This window comes from Chiloscyllium punctatum, chromosome 16, assembly GCF_047496795.1.
Source record: "Chiloscyllium punctatum isolate Juve2018m chromosome 16, sChiPun1.3, whole genome shotgun sequence".
NCBI classification, from domain to species: Eukaryota; Metazoa; Chordata; class Chondrichthyes; order Orectolobiformes; family Hemiscylliidae; genus Chiloscyllium; species Chiloscyllium punctatum.
Window position 1 is genome coordinate 44,094,664 of NC_092754.1, and position 23,404 is coordinate 44,118,067.

Sequence of the window (23,404 nt, forward strand, 5' to 3'; positions counted from 1 at the left end):
ACAGGGTCCATACTCAACTTTCCACTTCTGACTTTGACTGGCCCTATTCCTGCCCTAGTCATCCTTTTATTCCTCACATACCTATAGAAAGCTTTAGGGTTCTCCTTTATTCTATTTGCTAAAGACTGCTCATGTCCTCTCTTTGCTCTTCTTAACTCTCTCTTTAAATCCTTCCTAGCTGATCTGTAACTTTCCATTGCCTCATCTGAACCATCTTGCCTCATCAACACATAAGCCTGCTTCTTCTGCTTAACAAGAGATGCAACTTCTGTAGTAAACCACAGTTCCCTTACTTATCACTTCCTCCCAGCCTGACAGGGACATACCTATCAAGGACAATATCTGTTCCTTAAACCAGCTCCACATTTCCATTGTCTGTATCCCCTGCATTTTGCTACCCCATTCTATGCATCCTAATTCTTGCCTATTCACATTATAATTGCTGTATAATTGCCCTTGCCCCATTGATAACTCTTGAACTGTGGCATGTACCTATCCCTTTCCATCACTAAATTAAATGCAACTGAAGTATGGTCACTCTGTCCAAAGTGCTCAGCTACAACTAAATCAAACACCTGGCCTGGTTCATTACCAAGCACCAGATCCAGTGTGGCTTCTCCTCTTGTCGGCCCTTCAACATACTGCGTCAGGAAACCCTCCTGTACACATTGGACAAAAACTGATCCATCCAACATACTAGAGTTATAGCATTTCCAGTCAATGTTGGAGAAGTTAAAGTCCCCCATAATGACCATCCTGTTCCTTTCACTCCTACACAGAATAATTTTGCCAATCCTCTCCTCCACCTCCCTGGAACTCTGAAGAGGCCTATAACAAATGCCAAGCAGTGTGACCTCTCCGCTCCTAACCTTAGCCCACACTACCTCAGTAGATGCATCCCCATCAAAAGTTCTTTCAGCCACTGCTATACTGTTCTTGACTAACAAGGCCGCACCTCCCCCTCTTTTACTGCCTTCCCTGTTCTTAATGAAAGATCTAAACACTGGAACCTGCAACATTCTTTCCTCACCCAGCTCTATCCATGTCTCCGAAATGGCCACAACATCAAAGTCCCAGGTACCTATCCATGCTGCAAGCTCACCTACCTTATTTTGGATACTTCTGGCATTGAAGTAGACACACTTCAAACCAGCTTGCTATCTGCCAGTTCACTTCTGTGACTGTGAAATCCTGTCCCTGTCCTCCCTACTCTCATCCTCCTGCGCACTGCAGCTACACCTCCAGTTCCCATCCCCCTGCTGAGCTAGTTTAAACACCCCCGAATAGCAGCAGCAAATTTCCTACCCAGGATATTAGTACCCCTCTGGTTCAAGTGAAGACCATCCTATTTGTACAAGTCCCACCTTCCCCAGAATGAGCCCCAATTATCCAAGTACCTGAAACCCTCCCTCCTGCACCATCCTTGCAGCCACGTGCTCAGCTGATATCTCTCCCTATTCCTTGCCTCGCTATCACATGGCATGGGTAACAAACCAGAGACAACAACTCTGTACTAGCTCTCAGCATCCACCCTAGCTCCCTGAAATTCTGCCTTGCATCCCTACCTCTCTTTCTACCTATGTCGTTCGTACCTACATGGACCACGACTTGAGGTTGGTCACCCTCTCCCTTCAGGACCCCAAGAATTGCATTTACATGGGTGGTAATCTCGGGCTAGTCTGACAGGATTTCTTCTTTGTATGTCCTGAGGAAGAGTATAGCCCACACTTATACCACATTTCACATTTATACCCACATTTCAGCTTTATCCCTGATGAAGGGCTTTTGCCCGAAATGTCGATTTCGAAGCTACTTGAATGCTGCCTGAACTACTGTGCTCTTCCAGCACCACTAATCCACATTTATACCACTCTGTCCACCAGGATCTCCAGGTTCTTGTCTGAAAAGCTGGGCTCAGATTTCCTCTTTGCTGCCATATCCTGATCACACTGCTAATTGGCAGTGTTTGGTTGGGTGCACAACATCAGCAATACAGTGCCAGCACAGGAATCCTGGCACATTTTGTCAGTGATGACAGCCTCTGCCTACGCTGAGTGAGAAATTTGGACTAGCGTTGAAAGAACAGGGTGAAATAGGAATGTAATACACACGTATTGAGACGCGTTTGGGAGGATAGTGTGAGAAAATTCACCAAGCCTCTCTCAGTTCCTCTAACCCTTCATAAAATTTTGCCAAAAATGCCACTTGGTCAACTTCTGGTAATATCCAGGCCACATGAGTTTACAAACGAAAGAAAAACTTGGAAACGTGATAATATTACATTAAGACATTAAGACGACACAAGCTGGTCAAATGGGCAGACACATGGTAAATAATTTTAAGATGAATAATGAAGTCATTCTAAATCATTAAAGGTTAGACTCAGCTGGAGCATTGTGTGCAATTTCAGTCAAAATTTAGAACCAGTTGCAAACTCTTGGACAGGGTATATTTGAGATTAGAGTTACAGCAGGGATGGCTGATATCAGCTACGTGGGGAGCTAAGGGAAACTGCAGCTATTTTTATTTCAGGAGAAGCAGTTAAGGAGAGACTTAAGAAAAGTGTCAAAATTATGATGTGCTTTAATAAGAGACCACACTTTTCCCAGGCTCTGAAGGACATGGGCAGTGCTGAGTCAGTTGGGAAATATAACGAGATCAGAAAAAAATGAACTTCTCAACATTCAGAAAAAATGTTCAATTTTGCCCATGTGATTTTAACAGTAAGATGAGAATCTCCCTAGTGAGCAGCAAAAGTCTATTTGCATGCATTAACACATTGCCATTACCCAATCTTGCTTCATTTGTATGCAGGGTGTTATTTTCCCAGGTACTGGGACACAGCCAATTCCCAACATGAATGTTGGCTATTTCTCATTGGCCTGTTGTTCATGTGTTTATCCCAGACTCGCAGGGTGCATTTCATGTGCAGTGACTGGCTGTACCCTCCAGCCACAGAGGTTGGCTTTATCCAAGCATCAGAATCACTGCATAACCTCTTTGTGCTCACTCACTTTGCATTTTATGGATGCTCACTGCATTGCCTTGATCTGCCTTTTCGCATAGACTGATTGCCAGTCAGCTTGATACGAAGAGGGGAGGGAGACGATAGTCACTGAGGTGGGTTGGTTCATCATCAGTCAGGAAAGAAACACAAAAATCAGGAGCAGGGGAAGGCCATTGAGTCTGCTCCAGCATTGAGTCTGCTCCAGGTGTCCTGTGTGAGTGAATAAGAAGCACAGAGGATATGAAGAGTTAATAATCTGGTGGAATGTGAGCTCAAAGTTCGAGTGAGTGTGTGGTAACAGAGAGGAACAAGGAGGTCATTAACCCTCTTACAGAAATGTTGTGCACTCCAGACTGTGGACAGTCCAGTGGTTTGGGTAGCTACTTCAGACCAGGTTGGCAGCATTTGGCACAGTTTGTAACTGGGGTTCAGATATGGTCCCCACAGAATGAACACAAGAAGATTAATTACTGCTGAGTACAAGATAACATGAGAACAATGTCATGAGTCATGGTATTTTCTCAATGTGATGAGTAGTATAGCAACAGAAAAGTCACTAGTGCTCTTGGACAGAAAACCACCATGAAGCTCCCCAAGATTGAGAGTGATCTTTGGGAAAATCTGGCGCAAAGAAAGTGACTCCTGTAGTAGGGTGGTAATAACCAGAGATCTCCGATTGAAAATAATTGACAGAACATCCAGTGCTGGAAATGGGGAGAAAGTTTCTCACATTGCAAGTTTTTATGAAATGCTGTGTGCTACCCCAAAAGATGGCAGAAGATGATTGCATTGTAAGATCTTTGAAAAGAGAATTCAATATCAACCTTTTGTAGGTTGGAGAGAAAGAGGTGCAATTTAGAAATAATTTGATGACTCATTCCAGGAGCAGGCCCAGGAACAATAGGCCTTACGGTTCAATAAGATTATGAGAAGGTTCATGTTTTTGTTGCTGGGACATTCTGAAAACAAGTCAACAGTAAGTTCCAAGCTTCAAACTTTGATGTGAGATGGAGTTCTTCAGCTTGTTATGCACCACCAAATTAAAAATACTATACATATTTATAATTTTATTCAAAGTAATAAACCAATTGATCCACTATGTTTACACTGTCACTTAGTAACTAGAACAAATCTGAAGAACAGTTATATTGGACTCAAAAAGCTAACTCTGTTTATCGCTCTCCACGGATGCTGCCAGACCTGCAGAATTTCTCCAGCATATTCTGTTTTGTTATTAGAGAAAATATTTCTACTTATAGTGCATCACATTGGATCACATCTCTGTTTCAAAAAAATTGTTAGAACAAGGATTTCTGCATTGGTGCGCTCAATAATGTGGACCATTCCAATTGAATGAAGACCTGACATGGGCATAAAGAGATAAATGGTCTACTGTGGTATTAATTTCTAAAAATGGAGTCACCTTTTGCAAGGTTTATTTCATCCACTCAGGGAGTAGAAGAAATCCTGACAACATTGATTTCCCAGAATCTCTCCAATAAGGAGTTCTTGGCTTTGAACTTTCACCTGAATATAATGAGGAAGAACTGGCAAAAGGCTAATTCAGAACTGACAAAAGGTCAGGGGTTTCGTGGAGGTGCATATGAAATAAAAAATGAACATTACCTCTAGATATTCTGAGTATGGTTGTAAGAAACAATGTCAAAATGATGCTGCATCACATGGAATTGGAATCTGAGTGTGTCAGAGTCAAGCGCTTTCCCCCTACGTTCTTCTGTACATAGTGTATAACACAATAAGCGTTGTTCATTGTCAATAGCATGAACTAGCCTTTACCAACAACTCAGACCTTCACAAGTAGGCCTGGGAAGACGGAGAGAAATATATTGAGCTGTATCCTGGGGTGTTCCAGCCTCGTCACGCTTTCACCAAAGGTAACTTCAGAATTTCAGAGATCAGCAATTTGTTGGGACCCTCCTTGCGTCTATAGCTTTTTTCAAAAACAAGAACAAAGTGGGAGATCAAAATGCATTGAACTTAAATGCAATAAACACTTTGAAAGGCAACACCTCCGAGATGGATCACTTGTTTATTATTGTACTGAAAGATAGGCTGAGAGTTTGTTCTTATGATTTTAAAATGGAATATGACCCCATGGTTTCCTGATGCGGTGAGAATGCTTCTCACATCTTGTACTTTGCAAGGTGATTTCTAAAAGCACACAGTCACATGGATCCAATGGTGTCTTTTATCAATTGCAGTAAGGCAAAATACACAGGTGACTCAAAATCAGTTTATGCCGGCTGTTCATGAAGTAACCATTTGATATATTGAAATAGTTGCAGACTAGTTTTTATTCAGATCAGAAACAGACTCTTAGAAATTTCTTGTTATCATTTTGAAGAAAATATTCAAATTTAACAATGAAGCACCAACCCATGACCTGTCTCCCCAAAGCTTTTCCACTATCGACAAGGCACAAGTCAGGACTGTGATGGAAGACTCCTCACTTTTCACGATGAGTGCAGCTCCAACAACACTCAAGAGGCGTGACTCCATTAAAGACAAAGCAATCCACTTGATTGGCATCACAAACATTCACTCCATGCAGTGTGTAGTATCTACAAGATGCATTATAGAAATTCACCAATAGTGCCTAGACAGCATCTTCCAAACCCCAAATCACTTTGATCAAAAGGATAAGGGCAGGAGATGAATGGGAATGCCATCACCTGCAAGTTCCCCTCCAAGGCACAAACCATCCTGATTTGGAAATATTATCGCTGTTCCAGTTGCCCTTCTCCAGGGCAATCAGAGATGGGTGATAAATGCCAGCCAGCCAACACTGCCCATGTCCCACAAGTGAATAAAAAAAATTATAATCAACAATCCTTTGATAGCAAACATCAACTTGAGCCATTTCCAATTGCCTTCAATCGGCACTAGAATGGGCAGTAAATGCTGGCTGAACCAATGATACCCACAGCCCATGAAAAAGCTTGAAAATGAATAGAACAGCCAGCATCTTCGTCAAGTCCAATGGTGAAAACTGAAACAGTCCTCCAGCTGAGGACAACACTTGTAAAAGTCAATTGATTGATTCCTTTGAGAGCAGGCTTATTATACGGCTGAATTCCTGGTACCGTTGGGCAGAGTGATAATTCACGTGGCATAAAGATCTTCCTGATGTTTACACACTCTGAGCTGCATAAGCCAATGGAGGTTGGTGCTTGTTTCTGCTGGGCTCAGGGTATGTCCATATAAAACCCACCAGCAGAAAGAACCCATTCCAACTGTAGTGTCCAGCACTGCACATGGATCATGCTTTTGCCCTGATCCCACTCTGTGGAGTGGCTGATTATCAGATCCCTTAAACAATCAAAAGCTAGATTACAATGTCACCTTCACATGTATCTTAAAGCAAGAATCATTCCTGGACATGTTTCAATATGATAGTGGTGACAACCTTCAGAGAAAAGGACTGAGAGACTTTACACATAAAATACCTATTACTTAAAGGGATTGTTGCCAGGATACAGGTGTATGTAGTTGTGATGTGATGTTGAAGCTTTTTCCCTCTGGTCCTTTAGAGAATGAAGTATTCCACGGATAATTACTTGCATGTGCTAAAGAACACATTTGCTCTTGAAATGACTCACAGAACAATGAAAATGTAAATCATAGCCTTTGTGAACACATTGTCATAATTTACATGAACAAATGGAAATTCTTTAATTAGCTGCTAACTCCTTTAGTTACATAATAATCAATTAACAGGGTCGTTCTGAAGAGGAAGGAAAACACCTGATAAAATATCAAGAACGAGCAAGGCCAGCAATTAAAACTGGATCAGGCGACAGGGGAATCAAAGACTTTGATTGAATTACGAAAGCTGAAATTCAGTAATGCTCAATTTACTGCATTGTCATTTTAGAGAAGGTCTTGTTTCTGTAGACATCTGTGAACATGTCACGCTTTTTCACATTAATTACTTTCTTTGAAAAGCCTCTTTAGTTTAATTTTCCCGTAATCATACTTGTTATTGAAAGGTGAGATATATGAGCTGTGCATGATTCTGCTCAATAATTTTCAAATGGTGCTTTTTTAAAAATTCGGTCCTGTATACGAGTAGTCTATAAGCCCCATTACAGTAGATATACAGTGGGACAGAGAGTAAATCAGGGAATAATGAAGGCAGTAACAATGTTAATACATTAATCATAGTTGACCTTAATCTTCATATAGTGTGGGATAGTCAGAATAGCAGAGGAAGCCATGAGGAATAATTCATAGAGTGTATTTGGGATAATTGCTCAAAACATCCAGCCAAGGGTCAGGCTATTCTGGATCTCATGATATGTAAGGAGGCTTAATAAAGAATGTGGAGGTGCCAGTGTTGGACTGAGGTGGAGAAAGTTAAAAGTCACTCAACACCAGGTTATAGTCCAACAGATTTATTTGGAAGCACTATCTTTCAGAGCGTTGCTCCTTTATGAGGTAGTGATTTTTAATTTAATAAAGGATGTTAGAGTAAAAGATTCCCATAGAAGCAGTGATCAAAACATGACAGGATTTAGCATTTGGTTTGAGAGGGAAGAACTTGAGTTGGAAACATCTGGGCTAAGTTTAAATGAGGGTAATTACAAAGGGATGAAGATAGAGCTGGCTGGAGTCGACTGGGACATGGGTTTAGCAGGAAAAATGATTGAAGATCAATGGCATACGTTTAAGAAAATAGTTTATGGCTTGTAGCAAAGACATCGTTCAGGGAGGAAGAAGGATTCTAAGAGGAGAATAAGCCAACCATAGGCAAACAAGGATGTTGAGGATAGCATCAAATTGAAAGAAAAACATATCCAACGTGGCTAGAGGAGCAGGAAAGCTTTGATCCCTAACAAAAGACAACTAAAAAAAACTAAAAGATAATAAAGAGGGAGAAAATAAACATTGAAGGTAAATTTACAAATAATCTAAGGATGAGCAGCAAAAGCTTCTTTAAAGTTATAAAAAGAAAGAGAGGAGCCAGTGTGAACATAGGCCACTTAAAGAATAAAGCTATGGAAATAATAATGGGAACCAAGAAATGACAGAGGAGTTAAACAAATACTTTGTGTTGGTATTCACAGCACAAAACACTAATAACATCCCAAAATTACTAAATATTCAAGAGGCAAACTGGCACAAAATAAATACAAAATCTAATACCAGAGAAAAAGTGCCAGGAAAATGATTGGAGCTAAATACAAATAATTCCTGCGCTGGATTTGTTCTGCTTTTTGTTTACAGAATATACTTAAGCAGCTTTTCATGCTGTTGAATAGATACTGGTGCTGTAGCTGTACTGGATAGGCTTGGCTAGGTGTGCAGCAAAATCTGGAGCACACATCTCTAATACCATTGCTGGAATGTTGTCAAGGTCCACAGCGTCTGCAGCATCCTAGAGTCTCCAGCAGTTTCTTGATTTCATGTGGAGTGAATTGAATTGGGTGAAGACTGACATCTGTGATGCTTGGACCTCCACAGAAGGCCGAGATAAATCATCTACTTGGCACTTCTGGCTGAAGATTGTCGCAAACGGCTCAGCCTTATCTTTTGTCCATCACCATTCTCAACTGTAGTTGAGAGGCCTGCAGAGCTTAAATCTTATCTTTTGACTGTCAAATCATGTAGCTCGGTCTATCACTTTTTTTTGAGAATCATGGGATTATGGTGGTTACTGGCTAGGCCAGCATTAATTGCCCATCCTTCATTTCCCTAGAGGGCATTTAGGAGTTGACCACATTGCTGTGAGTCTGGAGTCACTTGTAGGCCACACCAGGTAAGGGTAGCAGTTTCCTTTCCTGAAGGACATGAGCAAACCAGATGGGTTTTTCACAACAATTAATAATGGATTCGTGGTCATCATTAGACTCTTAATTCCAGATACAGGGGAACCTCGATTATCCGAACGTAATGGGCAGGCACTATTTTGTTTGGATAATCGATTATTCGGTTAATCGATTAAATGCCTTTCCGCTGGAGCTTGGAGTTTTTAAAGTCTTCTCCCTGTTCAGGAGACTGCAGCAGCACACAGTGCACGAGACCTCGCACCCCCTCCCAGCCTGATCCCAACCCCGAACGCACTCCCCAAATCCGTCCAACACTGGCCATGCCCCCAGCCTCGCCCACCACTCCCCAACGCTGTCCAACACTGCCCACAACCTACTGCAATACCACCCGCCACCCCAAACCTCATGCAACACCATCCCCCCAACCCCAGGCAACACCATCCCTGCACCTGTGCAACCCGACCTTCCCGCCCCTTCAACCCCATCCAACCCCGCCCCTCACCCCCCAACCCAGTGCAACACTGCCCTCCTGCTCCTGACCCCATCCAATACCGGTCCCGTCCCCAACATCCCTCACCCGTCCAACGACGCCCCACCCTGCGCCCCAGCTGAAGATGCCTTTTTGGGGTAAGTCTTCAAGTAGCGCGCACACGCACACGCACCACGCATACGCACGCACACACACCCATGCACAAATTTTTACTGCAACTTATTGACAGTTCCACCTTTGCCCTGTACAAGACAATGTTGGTTAGATTATCTGTGGAAGGGGAGGGGGGGAGGGGAGGGGTTAGGGTACACTCCATGTAGAATTCCAGGGAAAGTGTGGGGAGGGAGAAAGGTTGGGAGATCAGTCATTTCAAGACGCTGCCTATTTAATCACTGGAAACAAAAAACGCAATCAGTGTTGGAAACACATCTTTGATGTAATGTTTCTATCGGGACCTTGAGATAATCTGATTTTCAGTTAATTGGTATTCGGATAATCGAGGTTCCTCTGTCTTTATTTAATTCAGGTTCCACCATCTGCCATGTCAGGATTTGAGCCCTGATCATCAGAACATTACCTGAGTCTTTGGATTAACTGCTCAGTGATAATACTATTAGGCAATTGCATCCCCCAAATACTGTTATAGATAGAAGGTCAAACATGAAATGCTACAGGAAGGATAGGAAGGGAGGCAAGAGAGGAGGGAGGAGCGGTATTTTTGATAAGGGCTGTGTTGCGGGCGTATATTCCTGGAAATACATCCAAGGAAGTTATTTGGGTGGAACTGAGAAAGAAGAAAGGGATGATCACCCTAATGGGATTGTAGTATAGACCCCCAAATAGTCAGAGGGAAATTGAGAAACAAACTTGTAAGGAGATCTCAGCTATCTGTAAGAATAATAGGGTGGTTATGGTAGGGGATTTTAACTTTCCAAACATCGACCTGGACTGCAATAGTGTTAAGGGTTTAGATAGAGAGGGATTTGTTAAATGTGTACAAGAAAATGTTCTGATTCAGTATGTGGATCGTACCTACTAGAGAAGGTGAAAAGCTTGACCTATTCTTTGGAAACTGAGGTGACTCAGGTGACAGTGGTGGAGCACTTTGGGGCCAGCGACCATATTCTATTAGTTTTAAAATAGTGATGGAAAAGGATAGATGAAATCTAAAAGTTGAAGTTCTAAATTGGAGAAAGGCCAATTTTGACGGTATTAGGCAAGAACTTTCAAAAGCTGATTGGGGCAGATGTTTTCAGGTAAAAGGAACAGCTGGAAAATGGAAAGCCTTCAGAAATGAGATAATGAGAATCCAGAGAAAATATATTCCTGTCAGGATGAAAGGAAAGGCTGGTAGGTATAGGGAATGATGGATGACTAAAGAAATTGAGGGTTTGGTTAAGAAAAAGAAAGAAGCATATGTCAGGTATAGACAGGATAGATCAAGTGAATCCTTAGAAGAATATAAAGGCAGTAGGAGTATACTTAAGAGGGAAATCAGGAGGGCTAAAAGGGGACATGAGATAGCTTTGGCAAATAGAGTTAAGGAGAATCCAAAGGGTTTTTACACATACAGTAAGGACAAAAGGGTAACTAGGGAGAGAATCGGGTCCCTCAAAGATCAGCAAGGCGGCCTTTGTGTGGAGCCGGAGAGAATGGGGGAGATACTAAATGAATATTTTGCATCAGTATTTACTGTGGAATAGGATATGGAAGATATAGACTGTAGGGAAATAGATGATGATACCTTGAAAAATGTCCATATTACAGAGGAGGAAGTGCTGTATGTCTTGAAACGCATAAAGATGGATAAATCCCCAGGACCTGATCAGGTGTACCTTAATACTCAGTGAAAAGCTAGAGAAGTGATCGCTGGGTCTTTTGCTGAGATATTTGTATCATCAATACTCACAGGTGAGGTGCCAGAAGACTGGAGGTTGGCTAACGTGGTGCCACTGTTTAAGAAGGTTGATAGGGACAAGCCAGGGAACTATAGACCAATTAGCCTGACATTGGTGGTGGGCAAGTTGTTGGAGGGAATCCTAAGGGACAGGATTTACATGTATTTGGAAAGGCAAGAGGACTTATTAGGGATAGTCAACATGGCTTTGTGCATGGGAAATCATGACTCACAAACTTGATTGAATTTTTTGAAGAAGTAACAAAGAGGATTGATGAGGGCTGGGCAGTAGATGTGATCTATATGGACTTCAGTAAGGCGTTCGACAAGGTTCCCCATGGGAGACTGGTTAGCAAGGTTAGATCTCATGGAATACAGGGAGAACTAGTCATTTGGATACAGAACTGGCTCAAAGGTAGAAGACAGGGATGGTGGTGGAGGGTTGTTTTTCAGACTGGAGGCCTGTGACCAGTGGAGTGCCACAAGGATCGGTGCTGGGTCCTCTACTTTTTGTCATTTACATAAATGATTTGGATGCGAGCATAAGAGGTACAGTCTGTAAATTTGCAGATGACACCAAAATTGGAGGTGTGGTGGACAGCAAAGAAGATTACCTCAGATTACAACAGATGGGCCAATGGGCTGAGAAGTGGCAGATGGAGTTTAATTCAGATAAATGTGAGGTGCTGCATTTTGGGAAAGCAAATCTTAGCAGGACTTATACACTTAATGGTAAGGTCCTAGAGAGTGTTGCTGAACAAAGAAACCTTGGAGTGCAGGCTCATAGCTCCTTGAAAGTGGAGTCATAGATAGATAGGATAGTGAAGAAGGTGTTTGGTATGCTTTCTTTTATTGGTCAGAGTATTGAGTACAGGAGTTGGGAGGTCATGTTGTGACTGTACAGGACATTCATTAGGCTACTGTTGGAATACTGGATGTAATTCTGGTCTTCTTCCTATTGGAAAGATGTTGTGAAACTTGAAAGTGTTCAGAAAAGATTTACAAGGATGTTGCCAGGGTTGGAGGATTTGAGCAATATGGAGAGGCTGAACAGGCTGGGGCTGTTTTCCCTGGAGCGTCAGAGGCTGAGGGGTGATCTTTTAGAAGTTTACAAAATCATGAGGGGCATGGATAGGATAAATGGACAAAGTCTTTTCCCTGGGGTTGGGGAGTCCAGAACTAGAAGGCATAGGTTTAGGGTGAGAGGGGAAAGATATAAAAGAGATGTACGGGGCAACTTTTTCACACAGAGGGTGGTACGTTTATGGAATGAGCTGCCAGACGAAGTGGTGGAGGCTGGTACAATTGCAACATTTAAACGGCATCTGGATGGGTATATGAATAGGAAGGGTTTGGAGGAATATGGGCTGGGTGCTGGCAGGTGGGGCTAGATTGGGTTGGGATATCTGGTTGGCACGGATGGGTTGGACTGAAGGGTCTGTTTCCATGCTGTACATCTCTATGACTCTATGACTATGAAGTGGAAGAAGTCCAGCAATTGATTTGACAGATTCCAGATGGAAGAGACTGAACAAGCAGCAACTGTTGATGGAACACGGAGATCAAGAAGAGGAAAGTTTCTAGTATCAGGGTGTGGGCATTATGTAAGGAACTGTAAAACAGGAAACAATTACCTCAGACAGGACCAGGGAAAAAATTTTAAAACAAGTTAATATCAGTGAGCAAATATTCTGTAAGCAGGCCTTCTCAGGTCTAAGCTCTTTGTATCTCAAATCTTTTAGTAAGCTGCAGCAATGTCCATATCTGATGCTAAAGGACTGGTGGAGCATTTCATGGATCACTGGAGTAGTTAGCATGAGGAACAACATTGGGCAATTAATTGTTGTGGAAATGTTTTTGTAAGACTGTTTATTATCACTGTTCGGATAATATTCCTTTCAGAAGACAACATGCAAATAAACCAAGTATTATACAACTACAGGCCTCAGGCTGTCTGCACTTTAGCTCTTAAAGCTCAGGCTGTGTCAGAATCTTACTCTATGCTTTATGTAATAGATTGAGTCTATGACGTGTGGCACTGGAAATGGCACAGCAGATCAGGCAGCATCCAAGGTGCAGGAGAGTCGACATTTTGGGCAGGACCCTTTATCAGGATGGGGGAGGGTATAGGGGACTGAGAAATAAATAGGTGGATGCAGGTGGGCGGTAATTATGATGGGTCATGTGGAGATTGGAACAGTTTCATGGGAAAGAAGATGGACAGGTAGATCAGGTCAAGAGGGAGGTGCTGAGTCAGAGAGTTGGAGCTAGGATGGGCTGGGGGGGCTGGGGAGATTTGGAAACTGATGAATTCAGCATTGAGGCCATGTGGTTGTAGGTTCCCAAGACAGAAGATGATGTGTTCCGCCTCCAGTTTGCAGGTGGCCTTGTTAAGGTGGTGGAGGATGCCCAGGGTGGGGGGGGACATAGAAAAGGATGGCCACCAGAAGGTGGGGCGGGTTGTTGTGTATGAACGATTCCGCGAGTTTGCGCTTGGTCTCTCCAATGTAGAGGACACCAAATTGAGAGCAATGGATGCAGTAAATGAGGTTCGAGAATGTGCAAGTAAATCTCTACCGGATTTGGAATGATCCTTTGGGGCTTTGGACAGGAGTGAAGGAGGAGGTGTAGGTGCAGATTTAGTTCATTAAAAAACTTAGCGGAGATTTTTTATCAAAAAAAATCCATATACTTCATTTGTGCTGTACATAGATAGTGGAAGAACTTTAGTACAAATGCACAGAATTGTTACAGAGTAGAAGGAGGCTATTGTATCCACGCTAGCTTTTGAATGAGCATTATGATTTGAGGCTACGCCACATCACAGTGTAGATCAGAGGCATTAACTTAGAGTTCAGTAAAGATGAAAGTCATATGGTGAGCAGATTTACTATCAACTGAGTACGGGTGTCCCTTATTGACTATACATTCGCCTACCTTGATTGACAAATGCGGAGAAAGTGGTTAAAATGATGGCATTTATGAATGGCGTTGGGCAAATTTTAAAATCCTTTTCGGCCTTTGCTACAACTGATCATCTTCCTCTTCTGCATCTAATTGATGGCTCAGTTATCACATTTCACACATAAATATTTGGTAAGGGTGAACCCCAATGCTACACACTTCTCAATGGCTTAACGTCAAACAGCAGCAGCAACTGCGCAGGTCATGTGATTGCCTATGAAATGAGAGACTAATAAAGATGAAATCTGTTGTACAAGGTCATGGATCTGAAAGGATTGATATTGTTTTAATCATTCCTTAGATGTGGCCATCACTGCCTGGGTCAGCATTCATTGCCTATAGCTATTTGCCATGGAGAAGGTGCAGCTGAGCTGTCCTCTTACACAGCTGCAGCCCCTCAAGTGTAAGAACACCCACTGAGCTGTTAGGGAAGGAGTTTGAAGTAACAGCGAAGGAACGGTGATATATTTCCAAGTCAGGATGGTGTGTGGCTTGGAGGGGAACTTGCAGATGGTGGTGGACCCATGCATCTGTTGTCCTTGTTCTTCCAGACAGTAAAGGCTATGAGTTTGGAAGGTACTGCCTGAGGAGCTTTGGTGAGGTGCTGCAGTGCATCTTGTACACACTGCAACATTGGCAGTTGTAATGATTTTTTTGAGGGTGGTAGATGAGTTGTCAATAAAGTGGGCTGCTGTTTCCTATATGGTGTTGAGCTTCTTGAGTTATTGGAGCTGCACTCACCTGGCCAAGCAGAGAATATTCTATCACACTCTTGACTTGAGCATTATAGATAAGTGGACAGGCTTTATTTACTTGCTACAGGATTGTTAAATTACGACCTGCTCTTGTAGCCACTGCATTTATATGGCCAGTTTCTGTTTCTGGTCAATGATAACCTCCATGCTTTTGATAGTGGGGGAATTCAATTACGGTAATGCTGTTGAATGTCAAGGGGCAATGATAGGTTTTCTTTCATTTGAGATGAGTTTATACTGTAATTTGCATGGTGTAAATAGAACATAGAACATAGAAGAATACAGCGCAGTACAGGCCCTTTGGCCCTCGATGTTGCGCCGATCCAAGCCCACTAGCCCACTATCCTCCATATGCCTATCCAATGCCCGTTTAAATGCCCATAAAGAGGGAGAGTCCACCACTGCAACTGGCAGGGCTATCCATGAACTCACGACTCGCTGAGTAAAGAACCTACCCTAACATCTGTCCTATACCTACCACCCCTTAATTTAAAGCTATGCCCCCTCGTAATAGCTGACTCCATACGTGGAAAAAGGTTCTCTTGGTCAACACTATCTAAACGCCTAATCATCTTGTACACCTCTATCAAGTCACCCCTAAACCTTTTTTTCTCCAATGAAAACAGCCCCAAGTGCCTCAGCCTTTCCTCATACGATCTTCCTACCATACCAGGCAACATCCTGGTAAACCTCCTCTGCACCCGTTCCAGTGCCTCCACATCCTTCCTATAGTATGGCGACCAAAACTGCACACAATACTCCAGATGCGGCCGCACCAGAGTCTTATACAACTGCATCATGACCTCAGGACTCCGGAACTCAATTCCTCTACCAATAAAAGCCAGTACGCCATATGCCTTCTTCACCGCACTATTTACCTGGGTGGCAACTTTCAAAGATCTGTGTACATGGACACCAAGATCACTCTGCTCATCCACACTACCAAGTATCCGACCATTAGCCCAGTACCCCATCTTTTTGTTACTCTTACCAAAGTGAATCACCTCACACTTAGCTACATTGAACTCCATTTGCCACCTTTCTGCCCAGCTCTGCAGCTTATCTATATCCCGCTGTAACCTGACACATCCTTCCTCACTGTCAACAACTCCACAGACTTTCGTATCATCCGCAAACTTGCTCACCCAAACTTCTAGCCCCTCCTCCAGGTCATTTATGAAAATGACAAACAGCAATGGTCCCAAAACAGATCCTTGCGGAACACAGCTAGTAACTGCACTCCAAGATGAACCTTTACCATCAACTACTACCCTCTGTCTCCTTCCAGCCAGCCAATTCCTAATCCAAACCTCCAACTCACCCTCAATGCCATACCTCCATATTTTTTGCAGTAGCCTACCATGGGGAATCTTATCAAACGCCTTACTAAAATCCATATACACCACATCTACCGCTTTACCCTCGTCCACCTCCTTAGTCACCTTCTCAAAGAATTCAATAAGGTTTGTGAGGCACGACCTGCCCTTCATAAAACCATGCTGACTATCCCTGATCACATTATTCCTATCCAAATGTTCATAAATCCTATCCCTTACAATTCTCTCTAAGACTTTGCCCACAACAGAAGTGAGACTCACTGGCCTATAGTTACTAGGGTTATCCCTACTCCCCTTCTTGAACAAGGGAACCACATTTTCTATCCTCCAGTCTTCTGGCACTATTCCTGTAGACAATGAGTACAAAGATGTGCAGGTCAGGTGAATTGGCCATGCTAAATTGCCCGTAGTGTTAGGTAAGGTGTAAATGTAGGGGTATGGGTGGGTTGCGCTTCGGCGGGGCGGTGTGGACTTGTTGGGCTGAAGGGCCTGTTTCCACACTGTAAGTAATCTAATCTAATCTAAAAATCGAGGCCAATGGCTCTACAATCTCCTCCCTTGCTTCCCAGAGAATCCTGGGATAAATGCCATCAGGCCCAGGGGACTTATCTATTTTCACCCTTTCCAGAATTTCCAACACCTCTTCCCTACATACCTCAAGGTCGTCCATTCTAATTAATTGTGACTCAGTATTCACATCAGCAACAATGTCCTGTTCCTGAGTGAATACTGACGAAAAGTATTCATTCAGTATCTCCCCAATCTCTTCAGCCTCCACACACAACTTCCCACTACTATCCTTGACTGGACCTATTCCTATTTCTGGATTAGTGGTGCTGGAAGAGCACAGCAGTTCAGGCAGCATCCAAGTAGCTTCGAAATCGACGTTTCGGGCAAAAGCCCTTCATCAGGAATAAACCTATTCCTACCCTAGCCATTCTTTTATTCCTGACATACCTATAGAAAGCCTTAGGGTTTTCCCTAATCCTACCAACTAAGGACTTTTCATGTCCCCTCCTTGCTGCTCTTAGCTCTCTCTTCAGAACCTTCCTGGCTACCTTATAACACTCAATCACCCCAATTGAACCTTCACGCCTCATCTTTACATAGGCCGCCCTCTTCGCTTTAACAAGGGATTCCAATTCCTTATTAAACCGCTGCTCCCTCACATGACCCTTTCCTCCCTGCCTGACAGGTACATACTTATCAAGGACACTCAATAGTTGCTCCTTGAACAAGCCCCACATATCAATTGCGCCCTTGCCTTGAAGCCTACTTTTCCAAGCCACGCATCCTAAGTCATGGCTCACCGCATCATAATTTCCCTGCCCCCAGCTATAACTCTTGCCCTGCAGTGCACACTTATCCCTCTCCATCACTAGAGTAAAAGTCACCGAATTGTGGTCACTGTCCCCAAAGTGCTCACCTACCTCCAATTCTAACACCTGGCCTGGTTCGTTACCCAGACCAAATCCAGTATGGCCTCACCTCTTGTTGGCCTGTCTACATATTGTGTCTGGAAACCCTCCTGCAGACATTGGACAAACACCGACCCATCTAACGAACTCAAGCTATAGCTTTCCCAATCAATATCAGGAAAGTTAAAGTCCCTCTTAACAACCACCCTATTACTTTCACTCTTCTCCTGAATCACCCTCACAATCCTTTCTTCTACGTTTCTAGGACGATTAGGAGACCTGTAAAAAACTCCTAACAGGGTGACTTCACCTTTCTTATTCCTAACCTCAGCCCAAACTACCTCAGATGGCGAGTCTTCATCCATTGTCCTTTCCACCGCTGTAATACTATCTTTGACAAGCAATGCCACACCTCCCCCTCTTTTACCCCCACCTCTGACCCTACTAAAACATTTAAACCCTGGAACCTGCAACAGCCAATCCTGTCCCTATTCTACCCATGTCTCTGTAATAGCCACAACATCGAAATCCAAGGTACCAACCCACGCTGCAAGTTTACCTACCTTATTTCGTATACTTCTTGCATTGAAATGCTACTCATCACCCCCTAACTGAGCTTGGTCAAAGTGTAGTTGGATTTGGATGCAAGCTGCTGGAATCAATGAGAATCTTATGGGCAATTTGGTGAAATTTGGGCAATTTCACCAGTGACATCTACTTCCTCTAAATGATTTTTGATTAAAAAGAATCTGAGGATTTGCAAATGGCATTGTACATTGTGCTATCATCAGCAAACATTACAACTTCTGATCTAATGTCAGACGAAAAATAAATCTCTTCCCGACACTAGCATTTTACCAAACTCAAATACATAAGAGAAATCCTGTCTCTGTCATGTGGTTTGACTTTGTTGTTTCTTTCATTCTTGGACTTGAGAGCTTGATAGCCTTTTTTCATTATTCGCATAACTGAGCTTGAATGTTTTCAGTTTCAAATAATTCCATGCTTTTAACCAAACACTTCTGCTCTGGAACTTTCAAACTGAAATTCTTATACTGAAGTAGCCTATTTCCTAACTGCTCCCAGTCAGGTCTCCTTGAACCGAAACCAAAGCTTTCTAACAATGTATTTTCCTGAGCAAAAATTAATTCTTGGTTCTTTGAAACCAAAAGTAAGCTAATACTTCACAATGTTTGCCCTGTCGGACCATATAGATCACAATATAAACAAATTCTCATTATCACTCCTGGATGCACCCAATTCTCTGACACATTCTGGTTTAAAATCATGTTTGGAGAAAGACTAACAAATTAATAAATAAACTTTCTCACAGATGCAGACCAAAACCCCATACTAAGGTTCAAAAGAAAAAAAAACTCTAAAATAAATTATATTAATATAATAGAAGTTGTATATTAGATTAAATTCCCTACAGTATGAAAACAGGCCCTTCAACCCAACAAGTCCACACCGACCATCCGAAGAACAACCCACCCCCCTACATTTACCTCTGACTAATCCAAATAGCATTATCGGCAATTTAGCATGGCCAATTCACCTAACCTGCACATCTTTGGACAGTGGGAAGAAACTGGAGCACCCAGAGGTAACCCACGCAGACACGGGGAGAATGTGCAAACTCCAAACGGACAGTTGCCTGAGGCAGGAATTGAACCCGAGTCCCTGGCGCTGTGAGGCAGCAGTGCTAACCACTGAGCCACTGTGTTCTTATATCACAGAGCGTATAACCTGCTGACTAAACAGAGAATGCTGACATGACTGCAAAAATTGGAGGACTCCAAGGGATAGTATTGGTAGTGAAATGATGTCCTTTATATGATGATATAAAGGGGAAATCAATTTCAGAATATCACTGTCAGCATAGTCAAAGTGCAACCCATGGCTTTGTCTTGCTTTCTTTGAATCTCCCTCAGTCCACATCTCTTCCCAATCTTTTTCCTCTTCTGTTATTGCCCTCAGTTCCTCCTTTCATTGTTGCCAGGAGAAGGCTGTTTTGTTTTTGATTCCAGTCTCTGGACTTGGTGAACTTTCTGTTTCAAACAGGATTTAGCAACCCTCTCAATTTCTGAACTTCTTAATATACTGGGCAACAAATTCAATCTTGTTCATTCTACAACATAACCTGAGGTTATATTTTAGAGGGCAGCACGGTGGCTCAGTGGTTAGCACTGCTGCCTCACAGCACCAGGGACCCAGGTTCAATTCCACCCTTGGGCAGACTGTCTGTGTGGAATTTGCACATTCTCCCCCTGTCTGCGTGGGTTTCCTCTGTGCTCCGGTTTCCTCCCACAGTCTAAAAGATGTGCAGGTCAGATGAATTGGCCATACTAGATTGCCCATAGTGTTAGGTGCATTAGTCAGAGGGAAGTGGGTCCAGGTGGGTTACTCTTCAGAGGGTCTGTGTGGACGGGTTGGGCCAAAGGGCCTGTTTCCATACTGAAAGGAATCTAATCTAAAATGCTTCCCATAGAAGAAGCTGTGGGTCAGTTGATAAAATCTGCTTCTCTCAGTGGCAAACAAGCTAAGAGAAGCAAGTCAGCATTCAGTTAAACCAGCACTTGGCTAAAGCTGTGTCTCACCACATGATAGTATGGTAACTCTGCAATCTAAGGCACGTGTCAATACCAGCTTCATAGTGAAACAGTTAGACATTCTCTATGGGCTGAACAGGGTACACTGTCTTGATGGAAATGCTTTTACAAAGAGACAACTTAAATATTGCTTCACCACATTTAACTGTTACCCCGTTTTGTATAAAAATAGAATATAAGGGTATATTCTGGCAAAATAAAATCCTAATTAAACACTATATGAATTTTTTTAATGATACAGCAATATGTTTATAAAGGAAAATGCAGGATGTATTTAAAATACTGTAGAAGTTTGAGAATTTACTCTGGTTTGGTACTTCACATACAGTTCTGAGGTGTTGTTTTTCAGGTCTGAAACGAAGGTTCTGTCGGTCTCCTCATGTCAATGGACAATTAGAAAGGTTACAGCACAGGAAGAGACAATTCTACCCATGAATAAACTAGTCTCTTATTCTAATTCCACTCCGCAGAAGCTTACAGCTTTTCATGGACAGATCCAGATTCCTTTTAAATGAGTTGAGGATTTCTGCTTCAACCACTAAACTGGGCAGTGAATTCCAGGCACTGACCATTCTCTGGGTGAAAACATATTTCCTTATGTCCCATCTAAACCTTGTATGAAACACCTAAATCTGTGCCCCTGTGGTAATTGACCTCTAGGGAAGACGGGTCTTCCCTATCCAGTCTAACGAAGCCCCGCTTTATTTTGTACTGCTCAATTAACTCTCCCATCAGCCTCCCCTATTTTAAGGAAAACAATTCTAGCCTATCCAATTTTTCCACATAACTGCAAGTTTCAAGGTCTGGCAACATTTATATAATCTCCTCTGTACTCACTCTAGAGCAACTATAACCTTCTTGTAATGTGACAAATCACAAATGTAAAGATATAGCTGCATGAAGAAGAGCATGGAGCTCTGCTGATGGCCTGGCCAATATTTCTCTCTCAACTAACAGCATCTAAAATCAGTCCAAAGGTGTGCAGGTCAGGTGGATTGGCCATACTAAATTGCCCCATAGTGTCCAGGGAAAATATGAGGTCATGCTCTTTGGATTTAAAAAGGATAAAATGGGAAACATGGAAAAGTGTGGAGGTAAAAAGATACATTACTAGGAACATCCGTTAAGTGTACATCGAGAAACAATTTCTAGTGGTTAGACAATCTAAAAGTAGGAGGCATAATCCAAACAATAGATCCAAAATTTAAAAACCTATTCTATAAGCAAAGAGTGATAGAACTTTGGAATTCTCTTTTATGGACAGCAATGGACGTTCAATCAGTTGTAAATTTTAAACCTATGTTTGATGGTGACGAGACCAGGAAATGTATGTACATTTAGATCATCATTATCTCATTGAATGTACATACCTTTTCTGGTTCCTAAAAACAACTCAGGCTACATATGATGAGGGTACCACAGGAGATCTTGAAAGTATAATGTATATATCCTGCAAACTGTGCAGATGTGAGCAGCAAGGCAGGGCCGGGGTATAAGTCACAAATCACAAATCCCAAATCCCAGTGCTGCTCCAAGTCTAGGCCCCAGACCCTGAACCAAGTACAGAGACCCTGCCCTCAACCCGAGCAAAACAGGCCTTTCAGAACCCCAGACCCTGGTTATTGTCCCTGAGGTATGCCCTCCTCAACCTGGGCCCTGTTACTAATGTAAGACCCTAGCACTCTTTGACCTTACCAAAGGAAGATATGGTGTAGTGGAATTGAAGTAGAAATGGCTTGTTATTTTGAAACAATTTTATATTAGTATATTGAACAAAAATAAAAGGTGTTGGCATTTTCCAAGTCCTCATAATTTTCAAATGTTTACCTGAAGCAAGCATTAATACCTAAAACAATTTTGGGGTTCAAATTCCTCTACTTGGGTTCTTGTTTTCATACCAAATCAAATTTTAATAGTTATTGGATAAGGACATTTTAATTAATGTAGCAAAATTTGTCATGATTTTTAACCTAATCAAATCTTAACTACTAAAAATGATGCACGGAGAAATCTAAATCTTAATAAGGAAAATGCAGAAACTGGATTAGTTAAATGTAGTCTAATTAATCTCTTGCTTCAACCAGTATTTCATTCTCTATTTTAGTGAGTTGCTGTGGTTGTCATTATTACGTATTATTACCTCTAGTGTCCGGTTAGATACAATTGAATAATACTACCAATGTCACACTGTGACAGGTTTTTCGAATTCAGTGATTAACATTCTTCCGATGTGATAAAGCAGTATTTAAACAAACTCTACAGTGAAATGCAAATGCCAGTCTAATTCAAAGATAAACATCTGTGCAAGAAAGGATTTAAAATATCCTTCCACTATACCATCCGGATGGGAAATTTATTCTCCCTCGGGCAAGATCACTCAAACAACACAATCTTTATCCTAACACAACGTGTCAGGTTGAGAAACTGATGTGATCAAATCGACCACACGTTTGAACAGTATATAGAGTGGTAACTGAAAATAGTGCAGAAGCAGCAGGTTGTGTGTGTAAAAAAATCATGCAACCAATGTAAATAACTGATGTGTAGTTTGAACAACAGCTTGTATTTATGGGGCACTTTTAATAAAGTCAAGTATCCCAAGGTATCTCACAAGAGCATTTCATGACAAAATTTTATACTGAGCCACTTTAGGGCAGATGATCTTATTAAAACAGGCAGATTTTTAAAGGAAACTTTAAAGGGAGGAATGTGAAATAGAGATAAAGTGAGATGTAGGAAGGGAATTCCAGAGGGTAAGACTGCAAGAACTGAAGACATGACGATTAAAATCGTAGATGTGGAAGAGACTTGAGTCAGATGAACTCTGATATCTTGGAGAGTTGTGGGTCTGGAGAAGATTACAAGGATAGGAAGTGGAGAGATCTTGGAGGGATTTCAAAAACAAAGATGAGAGCTTTAAACTGAAGGTGCTATTTTAATGGAAGTTAGTAGTATAAGGGCATTAGATGAATATCCTGATGAAGGGCTTTTGCCCGAAACATTGGTTCTCCTGCTCCTCGGATGCTGCCTGACCTGCTGTGCTTTTCCAGCACCACACTCTCGACATTAGATGAATATGTCTGAGTTAGGAATCAGGCAGCAGAATTTGGAATCACCTTGGGTTTATGAAAGGTG